This window comes from Pectinophora gossypiella, chromosome 10 (genome assembly GCF_024362695.1).
Source record: "Pectinophora gossypiella chromosome 10, ilPecGoss1.1, whole genome shotgun sequence".
In the NCBI taxonomy this organism is placed as follows: domain Eukaryota; kingdom Metazoa; phylum Arthropoda; class Insecta; order Lepidoptera; family Gelechiidae; genus Pectinophora; species Pectinophora gossypiella.
The window spans coordinates 3,021,982-3,043,252 of record NC_065413.1 but is presented as its reverse complement, the minus strand read 5'-3'; the positions used below and the strand labels follow the sequence as shown (position 1 = coordinate 3,043,252).

The 21,271-nt window shown below is 37.6% G+C and overlaps 1 protein-coding gene across 2 annotated transcripts in view; it reads left to right on the top strand.

The window, feature by feature from the left end:
* Positions 1-21,271, top strand: part of LOC126370216 (tolloid-like protein 1) — a 166,438-nt gene that overhangs the window by 101,828 nt on the left and 43,339 nt on the right. The gene's annotated exons all lie outside the window — the stretch shown is intronic.

The window sequence follows — 21,271 nt, the reverse complement described above, 5'->3', positions numbered from 1 at the left end:
ACAAGTTAATTTTAAAATGAATGAATAACCCGTGCGAATAAAATAGGCATCTCGCTGGTATGGAATCCGATTGTCGTGCTGTTTACTTAATTCTGTCGGGTTACTGGCCGATGTAAAATTTTTAGACGGTTGTTTTAGATTTCTGCTTAAAATTGACGTGTATTCCATAGATTTTATGCCTGTCGATTACTCGTCCCTTTCTTTTTCAACGGATAAGAAAATGACAGGTATAACTTAAAATAAAATTAGATGGCGTCTGCAGGAATTAGCACCATTATGGATGTACATGAAGTTTAGTAGTGCTAGTAGTGCTTTAGTATGTTTTATAAATTGTGTAACAAATTAACTGGTATACACCTCACCTCATATTATATAGAAGATTCCACATGATATTAACTCAGAATAATCAGCTAAATCATCCCACTCAGTATTTTACAGCCCGTACAAAAGTAAGTATGGGTGTTATTGACACCGTAACGAATACTGAGGGGGATTCATGATTCTGTCGGAAAACTCATGAAAATTTTAGTGTTTTTTTTTATTTTTTTCAGTTCCATAGTTAGTTAGAGTGTTATTGCTTGATATCAATTAACACACGATAGTAGAAGAAGTACTTTATTAAGTATGCATTATAACTTATTTAGTACTATGAGGAGCTCAGTAGCGCAGCGGTAAACGCGCTCGGTCTGCGATTGTTAAGTTAAGCAACTTTCGCAAAGGCCGGTCATAGGATGGGTGACCATAAAAAAAAAAGTTTTCATCTCGAGCTTCTCCGTGCTTCGGAAGGCACGTTAAGCCGTTGGTCCCGGCTGCATTAGCAGTCGTTAATAACCATCAATCCGCACTGGGCCCGCGTGATGGTTTAAGGCCCGATCTCCCTATCCATCCATAGGGAAGGCCCGTGCCCCAGCAGTGGGGACGTTAATGGGCCGATGATGATGATAGTACTAAAGTACTTATTTCGGTCGGAATTCAAGTTCTAATACACGATAATTTCATCACTTGATGAACATATTTTTCATTTGTTTGTGTTCGGAAATTCCATGATAATTACACCGGTGACAGGTAGTTTAGCTGAACAGAGACCCTTTGTCAACAAAGACCTGTCTTATGACGGAGCCTTATGACATCTAATTAAACTGACAATTTGTTTCCCCGACATGTAGATGATGTTCGTATTTAATTACATTTCCTGTGTAATCTTTATACTTATACAGGGTGTCAGTGACATCGTAACGAATACCGAGGGGGATGATTCAGACCATGATCCTGAGTTGATATCAAGTGGAATGTCCTGTCTGAAAGTACATGAAATGTTTTGTGTTTTTTTTTATTATTGTCAGTTCCATACTTTTGCGACGGAAAATTCTAATTGATATCAACTCAGAATCATAGTCTGAATCGTCCTTCAAAGTTTTCGTTACGATGTCACTAACACCCTGTAGATAGGTACTCTTTGACGGATAGGAAAATGGCAGGTGTAACTTGCAATAAAATTAGGAGGTGTTTCCTGGAATCAATATCATTATATCAGAGACTAAAGATCCACATTCCTCTACCAACTAGACCCGACTATAGTAGACAGGACTTTAAATTGTTCTAGTTACTGGCCAAACTTGTCGCCAGCAGACTAACGTCCGAACGGGATTAGTACCAAGTTTCTACACTAACAAGTTGTCTCAAATAACGGTTCCTGAGGTCACCAGAGCGAAACGGCTTGGAAATGTCGGTAGCCAAAATTATGGGCGAGATTAGCTTGACACTAGTCCTTAGGAAATAGGAATATCCATCTTGTTTATTTAGCACTAGACTATAAATTGCAAGATCAAACAGATGAACAAAATGCCTATTCCGGATGGGCGAAACCTCAAGATAATTTGTAGTCATACTTAGTCAAGGTGCAAACGGTTTTGAAAAGTGCCAGTTTTTTTTAAGACTTTACTTATTGTAGTAGTACTTTCCGGACAAAAAATTACCTTGTTGTTGTTTAAATTTGCCTTATATAAGGTAGGCAAAGATCTGCGGGCCTAGCACCGTAAGCACGCGACTCTTTCTCGTCGCAACAGAGATCGTCTGTCTGTCTCTTTCTGTGCAGTACTGTGAGAAAGTGACGGGTGACGTAAAGAGTCGCGCGCTTACGGTGCTAAGCACGCTGAGGACCATACAGCATTCACCTTAGTAAAAAAAAGTGATAATGACAGTGATAAAAATGTATGGAATTGACATAAGGTGACATAAATCCCGCCACTGTCGTTTTTCATAATCGTTTGTGAGATAGGTACGCATTATAAGCGCGGAGGTCCTTGCTCTATGATTATAAGAGATATTATCAAGTGGAATTGTCCGCCGCAAAATTCATGCTTTTTTAAGTTTTTTAAAATTATTTTCAATTCTTTGCAAAAGCATCAATCATCCTCAAAGTTTTCGTTACGATGACACTAACACCGTATAGACATCGCAAGAGTCTCAAATTATTTACATACTCCTAACTTGCAGTCTTTAAAACTATTAAAACTTAATTGTATTCCCTAAGGATTGGTCGTCTAACGCAATTTTGTTGGTAGGTAACTACAAAGTTAAAAGTTCGCCGCCATCTGGATCGAATCCTGATAATTTCCCCGTTTTTTTTTAATCTCAACATTCCCAACTTTCCCCCTGATTGATCAAAGTCGATACGATCTTTTTAATAATGTCGGCTGAATAGCAGATTGAAGATCACCGTTTTTTAAACAAAAGTTTTTCGGTAACTCGGAAATTTCGTTTCAAAGTAAAAGCAGACTTTTAATTTTCATATTTTGTTTCTTTTACAAAGCGAATTATTAATTTAAGAAATAAAAAGAAATCTCTTCTAACAAGATTTATATTTAGAAAACAGCTATACGGTATCACGTACCAGCTTTAGAAATTAGAACCTTACCGCATTGACGTATTTAACGTTTAGTGACACTAATTCGTTAAAGAAGTTAATGTGATATGGTACTAAACTTTATTCAATATACTTCAATCAAGTTGATTTGGCCTTAAGGGAACTCTAGGTACGGTACCTATTATGGATGCATATTAGGTATTAAGTATATGAACATACCTTTTTTTTTTTGACGTTGGGAAACGCCGCCCGGGGGGACGACGTGGTTATGTGGGACTCCCCGGGTGTCGCCACCCGGTATACCCACTAAAACCCAACGTTGTTCCTCTTTGCCGCCGTGTGGCGGGGATACGGGAACGCAATTGCACACAACCGCGTCCCCGCCGGTATATGAACATACCTAGCGACGAAATTAAGATTGAGCATTTCCACTTAGACCTCATACATCTTTCCCAAATGATTTATACAGTGTTTACTACACATACATGACTATGCTAACATACATTATACCTGTATATTCCATTTCAAACCATGTTTCTGACCTTTCATCTATTCAGTAAGGGATGTGGCATGGAAGTGTGTGAATGCTCGGGGAAGTATTCGTTTTAGTTCGCAATAAACATGTATTTATGACCGCAAATACAAATAGGTAAACATTACCTCAATTAAGCACCGACCAGGTTGACTTGATCGACAAACTTATAGACCATCGATTTTATATAAAACAACCTAAACTAAACGAGGTTTTTTGTTAGTCCAACTTTTGGGCAATTTGTTGACTGACCGTTGACCGCAGGAGCGTAATTAATTATTTCATTGTTTTCCTTCATTTATTAGTTTACTGTTGTAAGCTTCTGCATGGGAGCTCTCAGCGCTTCCCATTTGACCGGCCAAGTTGTTAATGCACATCACATCACCAGCCCATTAACGTCCCCACTGCTGGGGCACGGGCCTTCCCTATGGATGGATAGGGAGATCGGGCCTTAAACCACCACGCGGGCCCACTGCTGATTGGTGGTTATTAACGACTGCTAATGCAGCCGGGACCAACGGCTTTACGTGCCTTCCAAAGCACGGAGGAGCTCGAGATGAAAACTTTTTTTTTGTGGTCACCCATCCTATGACCGACCTTTGCGAAAGTTGCTTAACTTCAACAATCGCAGACCGAGCGCGTTTACCGCTGCGCCACCGAGTTGTTAATGCAATATGCGGCAAATCTATACTTATAATAAATCTGTAGAGAGGTCAATTCTGTACATTAAATATTTTTTCAAAATAACTATCAGGGGGTGATAAGTGGTCGATACTGATGCCAAAAATGCAATCAGTAAAATTTTTGTCTGTCTGTCTGTCTGTCTGTCTGTATGTTCCTTATAGAAACAAAAACTACTGGACGGATTTTAATGAAACTTGGTACAATTATTCTTCACACTCCTGGACAGGTTATAGTATACTTTTCATCACGCTACAATCAATAGGAGCAGCTGCTCCCTACTCTAGAGTAGTGAAGGGAAATCCTTTTGTATGAAAAATCTAAACCACTCAAGTTAGACGTTTGAAATTTGTCATGCAGGTACCTTAGGTACCGTAGAGGTGCATTAAGAAAGGAATTCCCGAAATTCCCACGAGAACGGGAATTAGCGGGAAAATCCTTTTGTATGAAAAATCTAAACCATTCAAGTTAGATGTTTGAAATTTGTCATGCAGGTACCTTAAATACCGTAGAGGTGTACTAAGAAAGGAATTCCCGAAATTCCCACGAGAACGGGAATTAGCGGGAAAATCCTTTTGTATGAAAAATCTAAACCACTCAAGTTAGACGTTTGAAATTTGTCATGCAGGTACCTTAGGTACCGTGGAGGTGCACTAAGAAAGGAATTCCCGAAATTCCCACGGGAACGGAAATTAACGGGAAAATCCTTTTGTATGAAAAATCTAAACCAGTCAAGTTAGATGTTTGAAATTTGGCTCGCAGGTACCTTAGATACCGTAGAGGTGCACTAAGAAAGGAATTCCCGAAATTCCCACGGGAACGGGAATTAGCGGGAAAATCCTTTTGTATGAAAAATCTAAACCACTCAAGTTAGACGTTTGAAATTTGGCACGCAGGTACCATAGGTACTGTAGAGGTGCAATAAGAAAGGAATTCCTAAAATTCTCACGGGAACGGGAATTAGCGGGAAAATCCTTTTGTATGAAAAATCGAAACCATTCAAGTTAGATGTTTGAAATTTGTCATGCAGGTACCTTAGATACCGTAGTGGTGTACTAAGAAAGGAATTCTCGAAATTCCCACGAGAACGGGAATTAGCGGGAAAATCCTTTTGTATGAAAAATCTAAACCACTCAAGTTAGACGTATGAAATTTGTCATGCAGGTACCTTAGGTACCGTGGAGGTGCACTAACAAAGGAATTCCCGAAATTCCCACGGGAACGGGAAATAACGGGAAAATCCTTTTGTATGAAAAATCTAAACCATTCAAGTTAGATGTTTGAAATTTGGCTCGCCGGTACCTTAGATACCGTAGAGGTGCACTAAGAAAGGAATTCCCGAAATTCCCACGGGAACGGGAATTAGCGGGAAAATCCTTTTGTATGAAAAATCTAAACCACTCAAGTTAGACGTTTGAAATTTGTCATGCAGGTACCTTAGGTACCGTAGAGGTGCATTAAGAAAGGAATTCCCGAAATTCCCACGAGAACGGGAATTAGCGGGAAAATCCTTTTGTATGAAAAATCTAAACCATTCAAGTTAGATGTTTGAAATTTGTCATGCAGGTACCTTAAATACCGTAGAGGTGTACTAAGAAAGGAATTCCCGAAATTCCCACGAGAACGGGAATTAGCGGGAAAATCCTTTTGTATGAAAAATCTAAACCACTCAAGTTAGACGTTTGAAATTTGTCATGCAGGTACCTTAGGTACCGTGGAGGTGCACTAAGAAAGGAATTCCCGAAATTCCCACGGGAACGGAAATTAACGGGAAAATCCTTTTGTATGAAAAATCTAAACCAGTCAAGTTAGATGTTTGAAATTTGGCTCGCAGGTACCTTAGATACCGTAGAGGTGCACTAAGAAAGGAATTCCCGAAATTCCCACGGGAACGGGAATTAGCGGGAAAATCCTTTTGTATGAAAAATCTAAACCACTCAAGTTAGACGTTTGAAATTTGGCACGCAGGTACCATAGGTACTGTAGAGGTGCAATAAGAAAGGAATTCCTAAAATTCTCACGGGAACGGGAATTAGCGGGAAAATCCTTTTGTATGAAAAATCGAAACCATTCAAGTTAGATGTTTGAAATTTGTCATGCAGGTACCTTAGATACCGTAGTGGTGTACTAAGAAAGGAATTCTCGAAATTCCCACGAGAACGGGAATTAGCGGGAAAATCCTTTTGTATGAAAAATCTAAACCACTCAAGTTAGACGTATGAAATTTGTCATGCAGGTACCTTAGGTACCGTGGAGGTGCACTAACAAAGGAATTCCCGAAATTCCCACGGGAACGGGAAATAACGGGAAAATCCTTTTGTATGAAAAATCTAAACCATTCAAGTTAGATGTTTGAAATTTGGCTCGCCGGTACCTTAGATACCGTAGAGGTGCACTAAGAAAGGAATTCCCGAAATTCCCACGGGAACGGGAATTAGCGGGAAAATCCTTTTGTATGAAAAATCTAAACCACTCAAGTTAGACGTTTGAAATTTGGCATGCAGGTACTTTAGTAAACTTAAAGCTTAGTTGCAACAGGATATTACAAAATTCCCACGGGAACGGTAGTTAGCGGGAAAAAACATTTGTATGAAAAAATCAAATCTAAATAAAAGGAGAAACTGACTGACTCAATGACTGACATATCAACGCATAGCCTGAACGGCTAAACGTAGGCATTTGAAATTTGGAAGGGACATAGCTTAGGTACCGTAGAGGTGCACTAAGAAAGAAATTCCCGGAATTCCCACGGGAACGGAAATTAGCGGGAAAATCCTTTTGTGTGAAAAATCTAAACCGCTTAAGTTAGACGCTTGATATTTGGCATGCAGGTACCTTAGTTAACTTAAAGCTTAGTTGCAACAGGATATTCCCACGGAAACGGGAGTTAGCGGGAAAAAAACATTTGTATGAAAAAATCGAAACCGCGTAAGATACGTAGATGTTTTCAATTCAATTAAATTATTTATTGCATTCCATGTAGTACAATGGGGTGTTACATAGGCATAGGAACTAAAACATGGACCCTGTAGGGCACAGCAACGTTGAAGGGAAGAGAGGAAGTGTGTATTAAAATTAAAACTCAATGAACAATCAATTAAAAAAAATCAATTCTATCAATTGATTCAATCTAGCATGCATGCATACCTTAGTAAATATAAAGTTTATTTTTGGCTGTATTTTGAAAAATGGGAGTTATTGGGAAAAAAATTGTATGAAAAAATCTAAACTGCATAAGTATGCACTCCCACACACACAAAGATCTCTCTCTTATATAAGACACCACGCGGACGAAGTCGCGGGCAAAAGCTAGTCTTCAATAAGTCAAGTGAAAAAGTATTGTATATATTAGTTTCATACGATACGTGTGTTAGTTGAGTAAGTAATAATATAGAATTACGCCTGTATCCCCGAAGGGGTAGGCAGTGGTGTATAGTATATACTCCCACCTTTTTTTTTTTTGACGTGACTTATTGTAGATTTGCCGCAGATGGCATTAACTACTTGGCCGGACAAATGGGGAGCGCTGAAGGCTCTCACCCGGTAAACCTATACTCCCACCCCTCGCCAGCCCCATGTAATGGGAGCGAGCGTATTGCGATGCGAGTAAGTAAGTTTTATCCAGAAAACGAAAAATTGTGCTAATTTTATGAATAGCCAAAAAACATCTTCATCATACTTGATAGATATAAAACATAGGTAACTGTAGGCACTATCGCCGCTTGATTACACCCCACTCATCCATCTGTGAAACTACCCTTGTTTAACTTGAAGCACTCGCGGGAGTTTGCATCCGTTTGTGTTTACATAAAACAAACATAAATAGCTTATATACGTCCTACTGATAGGCACAGGCCTCAATCAACGGGGGTATAGATAGAGTATACTCCATACCCATTCCATGCTGCTCCACTGCGGGTTGGTGGAGGTGTTAGGGCTAGTAGCCCGGGACCTAACATGCCTTCCTTCTTTCCTTCGTGTCTCTGTTTATTTTATTTATTTATTTATTTAGATAGGTATACCAACAGTACACATATTGTAAAGTTATAAAATACAAGTCATAAATTAGTTTTTGTATATGTGCTCCAATTACAGGTACACACAACATTCGTAATTACAACAACAAACTTATATATCTAAGTGTATATATATTTATATATAATTAAATATGTATAAAACTTAAACAGAAATTAACTTCTAAATTAAAACAGCCATAAATCTTAGAAAACATAAGAGTTAAAACTATAACATATACATAGGTATACAACAAAATTAAGTATTGTTGGAAACAAATGAATTAAAATTAAAAATTAAAAATACAAATGGGAAAATGTACGTTATGAATTTATGATGATACAGAGTTAGTAACATGCCTCAGTATCTTAGCTTTCAGTGTGTGAATGGAATCATGGAAAATGTTTATACGTTACATATTTTCCTACTGTAGGTACGTGTTAAGGATATACAAAAGTAATCTCCCCCCCCCCCCTCTCACCCGCCCGTTGAGATAGGTAAAGACCACGGAATTCCACTTACTACGATCCTGAGACACCACCTTCGCTTGCTCAACTCTTTTCAATGACTTCATGCATACTCACCCGTTAAGAGTACTCTTGATCTACCAAAGTATGATCACAGAGAAACAATATACTGCCCTACTACGTAAAAGTATGATTGAAAGTTTCAGCTCAATATTTTGTTATTTTGAAGCAAACCGAACTAAAATCACATTAACCTTACTTTTCCAACCAAATGAATAATGCCCAAGCGTTAATACCTAGTAGAAACATAGCAGTCAAGTGTGAACCCCCCAGGTGTAATAATGGTCGTTTTACTGGAATACCAACTCGTATAACTGTGGAACAACTATAGTTAAACTTGCGAGCTCTCTCGTAGTTGGTATCTAACTTGGTGCGTTCACATGTTCAACTTTATGGTTGTATGGTAACCCGTCGTCATAGAGAAGAGACAACCATTACTGCCAATGTCAAGTACAGTAACCACATTTGTCCATAGAAAATGTCTATATAAAGGAGTCCAAAGATATCACATAATGGCCCAGATTCCTGCAGACACCGCCTAATTTTATTTTAAGTTATATCCGTCATTTTCATATCCGTCGAAAAGGAAAGGGACGGATGATTCACAGCTCTTAATTTTAGGAAGAATGAGTAAATGAATGAATAACCCGGGCGAATCAAAAGGTACCTCGCTGGTATGCAATCCGTTTGACGTGCTGTCTACTTAACTGTGACGGGTTATTGACGGATGTAAAATTTTTAGACGGTTGGTTTAGATTTGTGCTTAAAATTGACGTGTGTTCCATTAATTTTATGCTTGTCGATTACCCGTCCCTTTCCTTTTCGGTGGATAAGAAAATGACAGATATAACTTAAAATTAGATGGTATTTACAGGAATTAGCACCAATGACTATCATATTTAGGCGTTCACTGTTCACCGATAGATATCCATTCTCTTATGTCTAATAGTATGGTATTTCTATTTGGACATCGTTTAGGTGAACAAGGACAAGTCAAATCAAATTAAAATCATTTATTCAACGTAATTATCATCGATAAACTTATTGAATGTCAATTTAGCATTTTTGAATCTACGTCATTTCGGAAGTTGTTATGGCTGAGACAAGAGATTGGGTTTTAATGATAATAATGTTCTAGTACATAAGTATAAAGTTATGATAGGAGTAATCGATAGGAGTCAACGTGTCTAACAACTTATATAGATTCTGGCGGGAAGAACTCAGTTTTATTTTAGTTCGACAGTTCTCAATATAGTGTTTTTGGTTTAGTATATAAAGCGAAGGTTGGTGGTAGGGCTGGACAGGAAGTGATTGACGTATATTGACGAAATTGTAGATGTCCTTAGAAAAGGTTCAGTACGATCTACTCTGAACCGGCGCGCGTGTATGAAACGAGTGATAACATCAAACAGACCTGACAGTGTGTCAGGTTTGAAGCAAATGGATAGTCTCTGCTTACCCCAGTGGGACATATGTGTGATTTTATGTATGTTATTTGGTTTGTATATATATATAACGCATAGAAGTACAAAGTAATAAGATACATACCAAAGTGACGATCTTTTATCGTATATTATTATTAGGATAATGGTAATCGAAAGGTAAATTTTCATTAAAATAATTCACATTTCATATCCCAGGATTTCGCAATGGGTATTCACAGTTTTCAAAGGTTCAATAAGAGAGATTATCGCTCTGGCTTCGCCATCTCAGTATTACATGGCATTATGACGGCCAGACATATTTGGCGCGCTTTTACTGACACAGAATACCATAGATAACAAAGTTTAGTCGAAAAGAGATTTTAATTAAATAGGATATTTTACATCGTTAGATTTTGGACAGTTTCCTTTACTTTGTTCCCTGCAAGAAATTTCTATTGGTAAAAACCCTTTATGTAAAATTTTCTGTATTTGTACAAGAAAGAGTACATTTTATTTACATAAACAGCCTATATACGTCCCACTGCTGGGCACAGGCCTCTCTCAATCAACCGGAGGGGATATGGAGCATACTCCACCACGCTGCTCCACTGCGGGTTGGTGAAGATGTTTTTACGGCTAATTGCCGGGACCAACAGCTTAACGTGCCCTCCGAAGCACGGAATCATCTTACTTTTTCTTTTTACATTTCTCGGGGATGTGGGTTTAGTCACGATGTTCCTTCATTGCTAATATATGCGGCATATAATGTACCTTAATGGAGCAGACGCACATTTGCTATAATGGCCGTCGTTGTACAAGTAAGTGGACGATTCACGTGGGAGCATCAACTTTCATGTTAGGGATCATAATTTACTTTCCCGTCTCGAAAGCCTGTAAAAACCTAATCAATTTAGCCAAGTACTTTGAACAATATCAATAATCATTAAATTCTACTTAAACATTTTCACAATAATAACTTATATGTCAATTAAAGTGAAGAATAAGATTGGCATTGGCATAATGATGTTGCCATTTTTTTTGGTTTTCCCCGAAGGGTAAGGCAAAGGGAACTATGCCCATACAGCCATGTCTTGCGTATTTTTTTTCTTGATGATTGATGAAATGATGAAAGGTGATGATGATGAAACCTAAGCCCCCACCCTCGGAGTAGACTCCTACTCCGAACCCCAAACGAATTAACTCAAAAGTCCGCATAAACTTTCGAGTTATGAAGCGGCTTCTTGGCACGAAGCGAAAATAGGCAGTTACACTTTGTTTATTGAATACTCCGATATAATAACACTCGCGAATGTCTTCCGACTAACTTAATGTGATCATTAACCACAAAACACTACTTCGTATTAATTATTTAGATTATTCAATGAAGAAAGTAATTGTCCCGTTCCCGTTTCCCGCCAAAAAGCCGCTGATGTTTCCATTGCATATGTTTATTGTTTTTAAGTCATCTGTGTCCCGCAAAGGCCTCTTTTCTTTTCTTCCACTCCTCTACATGTGTTCCACTAAATGTGTACCTCTAGTTATTAAATAACTTGTAATGTTTAACTACATTTATTTAAAAGATGTGTTGCTGTTGCAGCTTCTTGACACTTCTTCTCATCATAAAGAAAAATGACGATGAAGAAATGACGTAGATTCAGAAATGACTTTCAATAAGTTTATCCGTGATAATGACGTTGAATAAATGAATCTGATTTCTGATTTCTGTATAATCGGTATTGAAACGTAATTGGAATTCTATGTTTACCCCGGTGGGAAATAAGCGTGAGTTTATGTATATACCTATGTATTTATGTATGTATGAAGCGCAAAGTGTGGTATTTTCGAGAAGTAAACGTTTCGCCACTTAGGACAACATAATTTATTTAAAGGGAAAACAGAAATTCAATAAGAAATCTATCTCTTTTCCCGTATCTAGTGAGGAAAATAAAATGCGAAAAATGTTTGTATCTTTAAAAATTTAAACGGTTTGATAAGAGATTAATTTATTGTTTTCTTCCTTTATGTCTCGTACATACATTTGGAAGTTTTATACAAAGAAGGTGTTAGAAATATTATATTTATCCAACCAACAATACGTATCTTACTTAACAAAAATTACGAGTGAAAATGACCGTCCATTCAGAAGGGAAGCCAGTACATTTTTATGGCATCCCAAATAGAAAAGACAAATAATACAAATTAATTTCGGTCGTGAACACAACAGATGGAACTGAAATAACGTGGAAATAACAATTTTTAAAACAAGCCTCTTCTCTAATTTAAATTGTATTTTGCGTTCGAAAAAAATATTATATAAAAGCTGGCTGAATTGTCAAAAAAAGACTAAAATAAATGCCTTTTCAGCAAAAAAGAAAATATCTAAGTTTTGTTTTTAAATTTATAATTTTTCGACAGGATACCCAATAAGTGCCATTACAAAATAATATTTATTTTTAAATATTTTTGCAATTCTTTTTAAGTATTGACTAATCATAGCGTTAACACTTTTGTAATACAAATTATATTATTTATAATTATAATTCAATAGGAGGTAATTATCATCAATGTGGTACTATTTTTTTTTCTAAACAAATTAACCTTTCAGTCTTTAATGTATTATTTCACTACTTTATTCCATTCCTTTGACAGTGGAGTGCCCTCGTTGGGCAAGTGCTAAACAACGATGGTGTATTCGTGTACAATGCCATCTCGATGCGACAGAGCGCCTCTCAAGTAGCTGTGGCCGCGATATTTTTTGACCTAGTTTCCCGGTTCTCGGCAAGATAAAACTGGCTGGAATTTCGCAGGTCATTAGACGTAGGGGAGAATGGAGATGATATGCACTGATTGCAAGTTTTGACATTTTGTTGGACGTTAAAAGGTTTTTGCTTTAACATTCGTAAAATAAGTGTAGTTTTTGTATTGAAATACCTAGGCCTACATTACTATAAAAAAAAAACATTAAAATTTTCTTCGTTCTCATTTCAAATGAATACTTTTAGAATAAGAGCTAGTAGCATTTAACCAAAGTATCTTAAACGGCTTTTTTATTCATATTTTTAAATTTTCTAACTCTACAAAATGCAGACATGAAACGAAGTTCTATCAACTCGGTAAACTTTCACACATAAAGAAACTTAATATAACTCTATGCGACATAATCTGCAGTGACAAAAGTCGGCACGTCCGTGTGTTCGTCATGTGAGAACAAAAGACTTGCGACAATAGCCGGCCTTGGGTCAAGCGAGGTATCAAGCATCGCCAGATACGGCGCTTGTATGCTGTACATGATCTTTGTGATAAAAATAGAGTTCATAAGTCAGTGAATTTTATTTTTACAATCGCCAGCGACTTCCGTTGTAGATATAACTTTATAAATTTCAATCAACTGCCTCCGTGGTTAGAGCGTCATGCTCAGGATTTGGAGGTCCGGGTTCGAAATCACTCTGTAAGATTGTCCTATGTTTGGTAAGGACTTTTCAGGCTAGAATCATTTGATTGTTTGAAAAATGTTAAATGATTCCCTGCTTCGAAGGGCACCTTAAGCCGATAGTCCCGGCTATTAGCCGTAAAAACATCTCCACCAACCCGCAGTGGAGCAGCTTGGTGGGGTATGCTCCATATCCCCTCTGGTTGATTGTGGAGAGGCCTGTGCCCAGCAGTGGGACGTATATAGGCTGTTTAGGCTTTATTAAATATTATTCTATTGGTTATTTTGTTGTATAATCTACATTTTAGAGAGGTTGTTTTTTTTATACAGGGTGTAATTTATTGACACCGTAACGAATACTGAGAGAGATGGTCAGTAAAGAAAAATAAAAATAAAACACAAATACTCATGAATTTTGAGACGGAAAATTCCAATTCATATTAACTTAGAATCATGAGCTGAATCGTATCCCTCAGTACTTAAATGATACTTACTACAAAAAATTATATTGTTGTAACGCACCAATGTCGTTTTTTTAGTATTAGTGCATTTGATATTTGAATGACAGTAGTTCCTAAAGAAAAAGGCAGTGTAAAATTATTGCTGTAATTCTTGCTATATCGACAGTTTAGTGGAAGTACCTTAAAGGTTCTCGAGTTAGTGCGATAATGATTGAACGGGAAATAAAAAATCTCGGCTATCGGGAGAAGTGGACCGATGCAATCGAGTGCGCTTGATTCAATCGAGAGGTTGCTGCGCGCTTGGTTCAATCGAATGATAGGTGTGCGCTTGGTTCAATCGAGTGGTAGCTGCGCGCTTGGTTCAATCAAGTGGTTGCCGTGCTCTCGACGCATTCCTCTTGTGATCTGCCGATTTTCTGTTCTGTGTACAATATATTGTTAAATAAATAAATAAAGAGCAAGTTGGGTACTCTTTCTACATTTGTGACACTAAACTTGAATAACTTGATAAACATAAGTAGTCCGGAGTAAACTCAGTGTAGGAGTTTTCTTAGACGACTTATAGCCTTAGGTAAAGGCATTGATGTAAGTATAATATGTTACTAGAGTCATAATCTCGCAATCATGAAAGAAGGTTCGCGGAATATTCGAGAAACGTGACAAAAAATATCGAAACACATTCGTTTTCTCCGTCATCTTATTAAAGCAACGCGTACACTACTGCAACATATAATAAGAGGACTTGATATATCGCCCTTTAGCGAAAGAGTAAAAGGAAAATAGGTTGGTAAAACTACCAAGTTTGAAGACGCGACCTAATAGGTATTCAATTTGTGTAGTAGCTGGATAAATTGTGGGCTGTAGACATTTTGGGAAGAAAAATGTTACGAGCACGATAAATAGGTGAGTAGGTACATCGTAACCAGAATACTAAATACGTAGTCGTTACTTGAACTAAGTTACTAAAAAAACTGGAGGGTTAAAATGGCCACATCGAAGCAATTCATGTAAGAAAGCAATATTGCTATTTTTACATTGCGTATCTACTTTTATATGCGCTAATGTCAAATTGCAATATTGCTTTTCTTTGTATTCCGTTTCCCTAAGATAGTTATGAGGAACTTTTCAGTAGGTAACTATGGGTTTAACCATCTATTTATTTTTAGATTTTCTCTTCACATCTGTTTATTTACTAAACTAAATTAAATAAAATAAAAACTAAATTTTCAGTTCAAAACTATTAACTTATGTTGTGTTATAATAATAATAAATAATAATAAAAATGACCTACTACCGATTTGAAATAGGTATTTAAGACGTTATTGCAAGTTGAGCCATTAACGAGAGTAATACAGCAATATTGGGTACAGCTTGAACGATTGCCACACTTAATACGATTACGAGAACCAATCTGTAATAAATAACGTTATATAATCTTTTATAATAAAATTGTTGTGCCAAGACTTTAGTCTAGTTTTAAAAGTTGCAATAGACAGCGCGTTCTACACAATTGATATACTTACTCAATAAACAAAAAAGACTACTAATTTATTTTTCTCTTTTTCAGGTAAGAACAAACATCAAAAGGGTAACGACTCTACAGTAAATCGTATGTAGAACTAACTTAAAGCCTTCTTCTTACTATATTATTCCTCTCATACTCATATAAAGTTATATTACCTACTTTCGTTTTAAACAGCTGTTTTATAGACGAACTTAACTCAAAAAAAAATGTATTGCAAAGAAAAAATATATCTACTTACTTACTTATTATTTAACTTATGAAAATTTAAGGCTGCAATTACTATAACGAGGCACTAATGACTTCCCGCGTGCCGCCATCTTGGTTCACAGGTCGCTTCACAAAATGGCGTCGCCATATATTCACCGGAACTTAGAGAAAATATCGCACCACTGCACGGTCATTATAAATATTCATTTAGTAAGTACTACGTGACCTACATTTTGAGCTCACCAAAATGATACCCGACCACGAATTGATATTCCGGATTGATTAGCTGAATTAATTTTCGTAAATTGCTATCCGATGAAAATTCATAGGGTGTGATATTGATAAACGCCATTAATTACGTCATTGCAGTGGATGCACAAAATATCTAACAGACAGCTCGGTGAAGAATGGGTATTTAGTTGGTATTTTAGCTTATGTCGTGTTGATTAAAAAAAATATCTTAAAATTAGGTTATTGCCGTCGGCTCCGGCTATTATTTTGTAATATAATCTGTCTTGGTTTTTCCTTCGAGTTGAAAGGTTAAATTACCGAGGCTTATCTTATAAGATACTTAATAATAACTTAAATTTACCTCAAAGGCTTCAAAAAGGGCGCTGTTTTACTAAACTCCATGAAAAAGGGTCACTCTTTCAAACCTTTCAATGGAAATGAAATTCAAAAAGTAAACATCAGCCAGGGTGAACGGCGACCGGTAATATTTGTTAGTGTTCATTGACTCGCGATAATTTCGGGGTTGCCAACCCTCCCATTATTTCAGACCCACAAAGGGATGCCGAAAGTATGAAAGTTTAATTTAGACCTTCTTTTGTTTGTGGCCGAGGCAGCCGCAGCTGTTTTTGAGATCATTAGCGAAGAAAAAACATTGTTAATGAATTTTCATGTTGGTAGGTAGGACGACGGTTGTATACAGGGTGTTAGGTGACATCGTAACGAATACTGAGGGGGATGATTCAGACCATGATTCTGACTTCAAGTGGAATTTTTAATTATTTTTAATTCTATACTTTTGCAATGGAAAATTCAAGTTGATATTAACTCAGAATAATGAGCTGAATCATCCCTCTCAGTATTCGTTACGATGTCACTTACACCCCGTCAAGTACATACAGGTAGCCATACAAGTAGGTATGGGTGTTAGGGACACCGTAACGAATACTGCCGGGGATGGTTCAGACCATGATTCTGAGTTGATATCGAGTGGAATTTCCTGCCGGAAAATTCATGATTTTTTTTGTTTTTTTTTTTTTATTATTTTCAGTTCCATACTTTTGCGACGGAAAATTCCACTTGATATCAAATCAGAATCATGGCATGAATCAACTCTCAAAGCTTTCGTTACGATGTCACTAACACCCTGTATATCTAATTACTGTTATAGTTAACAAGTGCGTCATCAACTTATACAATACTGTAAACCCGTAACTATCATAACTGTTCGCGTGAAAACCTACTATTTAAACTAGATGTTTCGTAGAAACTTTGCCACCCCCTTTTACCCCTCAGGGGTTAAATTTCGCAAAATCCTTCGTGAGCACCTACCACCTAAAACGAACCCCCATGTAAAATTTGAGACCCCTAGCACTTGTAGTTTCTAAGACTTCGTGATGAGTGAATCAGTTAATAAGTGAGTGTGCTTTCGCTCTTATTTATATAGATATAGGTGCTTATTCCTGTAAACACCATCTAATTTTATTTTAAGCTATATCTGTCATTTTCTTATCCGTCGAAAAGGAAAGGGACCGATAATCGACAAGCATAAAATTTATGGAACACATGTCAATTTTAAGCACAAGTCTAAAACAACCGTCTAAAAAAAATTAAATTGGCCAATAACCCCACAGAATTATGTTGACAGCTCACGTCAAACGGTTTGCATACCAGCGAGATACTTTTTTGATTCGCTCGGGATATTCATTAATTTACTCATTCTTCCTAAAATTAAGAGCTGTCAATCATCCGTCCCTTTCCTTTTCGGCGGGTAAGAAAATGACAGGTATAACTTAAAGTAAAATTAGGAGGTGGCTGCAGGAATCGGGGCCAATACCTACCACTTTTATTCCAATGAGGGAATTTTCAGGCTACATTCTCCAAAAACAATATAAATGGCGCTGTAAAGATTTTCCTTCGTTTAATGGATGACATATATTTTATCAATCAATCAATAATACTTTATTGCACAACGACATATACAAAGGACATAAACATACGAACAAAAACATAAAAAAAAAGCAAAATAACAAACGTTTATATAGCTCTCCTCCTCGATAAGAACATTTATTGAACATATGCCACTGCAGGTTAATTTAGTTTCACCAAATCCAATAGATCTCCTTTTTTTATTTTTTTTTTCGTTGGGAAATGCATTAAGTGGTGGCATTCGGCGTTTGGCTCCCTCCTGACCACCCCAAACAGATACTCACCAAAGCACCCATGCCCGGTGAGGATCTGCGTGAGGTGATAAGTGGGTGCGCCGGGGCACTCGATCCAGTTCCGAAGGACTGGCCGAATCGCCCCCACCAACTCCCGACTGGCACTTGGGGTCCCCAGTGCCTCCTCCCAGGCGCGAAAGAGGACATCGCATCCAATAGATCTCCTTATATAACATAATACAGCCTATTTACGTCCCATTGCTAGACACAGGGGGATTGAAAAGGCCACAACGAAGCAATTTATATAAATAAGCATTTAGGGGCTTTTAACAAAGTTTGTTAGCCCCATCGATCAAGACTTTGACATTTGTAGGCATTGCGCATATAAAAGTAAGTGCGCAATGCCAACAAATGTACATACATACACACATAAACTCACGCCTATTTCCCACCGGGGTAAGCAGAGACTATAGAATTCCATTTGCTTCGATCCTGACACACTTCTCTTGCTTCCTCCACAAAACACCAACAAATGTCAAATAGCAATATTGCTTTTTTAGATGAATTGCTACGGAGTGGCTTTTCTAATCCCTCAGGTCTTCCTTCAATCAACCGGAGCGGGTATAGAGCATACTCCAATATACCTCATCCCCTAGCATTATCCCGTTTCTTACATGGTCCGCTTACCTAACGTGAAGATTTGACCCGGTGTTTTACAGAAGCGACTGCCTATCTGACCTTCCAACGCGCGAAGGGAAGACAAGCTCAATACAGGTTAGGTCACATACCTCCGAAAATGCATTTCTCGGGAATGTGAATTTCCTCACGATGTTTTTCTTCACCGCTGAGCACGTGATAAACATTTATGATCCAAACGTGAATTCGGAAACAAATTCGACAATCATTGGTTTAGGCCTGTGCTGGATTCGAACCTGCGACCTCAAAGTGAGAGGCAAGCGTTCTACCAATTGGGCGACCACGCCACTGGACGAGCAGAATGTGTTTTTGAAAAATACGTTTAGGAGGTTTTTACTTTAAACCGACTATACGTATAGTATATCAAATTGGCTGGAGTGCGCTTTTGATACGAACTAAAAAAACCGTTCTACTAATTGGGCTACCACCGCTCCTATTACTCGAATAGACCTATAATCGATAAATAAAAAACACTACCAACTCACTAAATTAAAATCTCGTTTAAAACCCAAGCAGCCTCTTGTTTGTAGCACTATAAATTATGCAGCACTGAAGCTTAAACCGTGCGAAAAGCGATGAAATTATAAAGTGGAACTTTGGCTACGAGGCAGCCGAAGCTGAAGTTCCCGGTATAAACCTACAAATATAAGTAATACTTTAGATATTTTGTCTCCTCGCACACCTGGTGTGCTTCTATTTGGATTAAAATATTAAAACCCGTTGCGATTAAGTACATATTTCGTCCGATGTTCCGAACAGTTGGGTAGGTTAATTACTTTGGTCGTTTCAGTAGGTTTTAGGATTGGCTAGTAGGCTACATTGTTTTGATAAAATGTAATCTGTAGTTTAATCGGTTTAATGCTCGAAAAACCTATTGACTTAAACCATAAAAAACATTCTTCTTCTTCTTATCGTGTGGGTTGTGAGGTGGAATACTAGTCTCATCAACCCTGGTGTCAGGGTTACTATTTATTAGCCGCCAAAGGCCCCTGTCATGGCTCATGTAACGACTAATGACTTACATCAGTAAGTAGTAACCGGGACCAATGGCAAAAAAAAAGAAAAAAAAATAGTAAGAAAAAAGATTTAGTAACTTATTTTATCGGTATTTTTCACCACTGACTAGCCGTATTGGGAATATTGCCGTGTATTTATCGATTATTTATCTACGCCTACTATTTATACTGACAGTTAGACACAAGTACCGCCCTTTTCCAGCCAAGTAGTTAATGCCATCTGCGGCAAATCTACAATAAGTCACGTCAAAAAAATAAAAAAAAGTACCGCCCCTAAACCAAACTTAATTCTACTAAAGTAGATATTAAGATGCATACATAAACTCACACCTATTTCCTACCGGAGTAAGCAAAGGCTATGGAATTCCATTTGCTTCGATACTGACACTTCTCTTGCTTCCTCCACATCCATCAATCGTTTCATACACGCACGCCGGTTCAGAGTAGATCGTACTGAAACTTTTTTAAAGACATCCCCAATACTGTTGTTACTTTTTACTAAACGTCAAATCACAACTTACTTACCTATGGAATTTGTACGAAAAATCACACTGTGACGTCATAGGAAAACGTGATAAAATGTCGGACTCATTATTACGTTTTTATTGATTACAATTCATAAATAAGTTAAATAGAGAAAAAGGAAATTTTTTCGTTAGTTTTAGACCTGTTTTTATGTGGTAATCACAATTTCATAATTTATATTGAACCAAGTACACGACCCAATTAGGTCTATTATGAAGATCTTCATCTGCCACCCCTATCACCAACCATCGCTTTATATTATACTGCTACCAAGATACTTATGATTTGAGATCAACCCCGATAAATGGAAGGACCTGGGCAGTGACCGGAACAAGTGGAGGACTTCTTTGGCCGATGGGTGCAAAGCACACGATAAAACTGGGTCTAGATTCTAGCCGACGAGCGCGAGAGGCGACTCAGAAGTGAGAGGGCCAATTTACCACCTGTACCATCTAATAACCCTCAACTACAAATCCAGTCGTGCGGCCGCGACTGTCGCTCTCGCATCGGACTTTACAGCCATTTTAAAAGCTGCCACAAGATAAGCTCTATATTTCACCCGGACACACCATTAAACAATCTCATTTTACCTTAGGCCGTCCACCGCGTAAGTGTGAACGAGACAGCGCGCTCTCCCCCTTACTCCTTAGAATCATCTCATTACCTGATCTTCATCACATAACACCTGAGATTCGTCGAACGCTGTAGCGTCTCATGAGACCCTCTCACTCGATTACCACATCAATCTAATTACCGAGTTAACCGAATAACTTCTTATTACAAACAGCGCAACGCACAGTGTTGAAGATTATGATAAACGCAAAGCTTATATTTTGTATTTACTGAAACATAGCTGGGGAATAAGTACGCCAAATTATACAGGATGTTAGTGACATCGTTATGAAAACTTTGATGGATGATTCAGGCCATGACTCTGAGTTGATATCAAGTGGGATTTTCCGTCGCAAATGTATGAA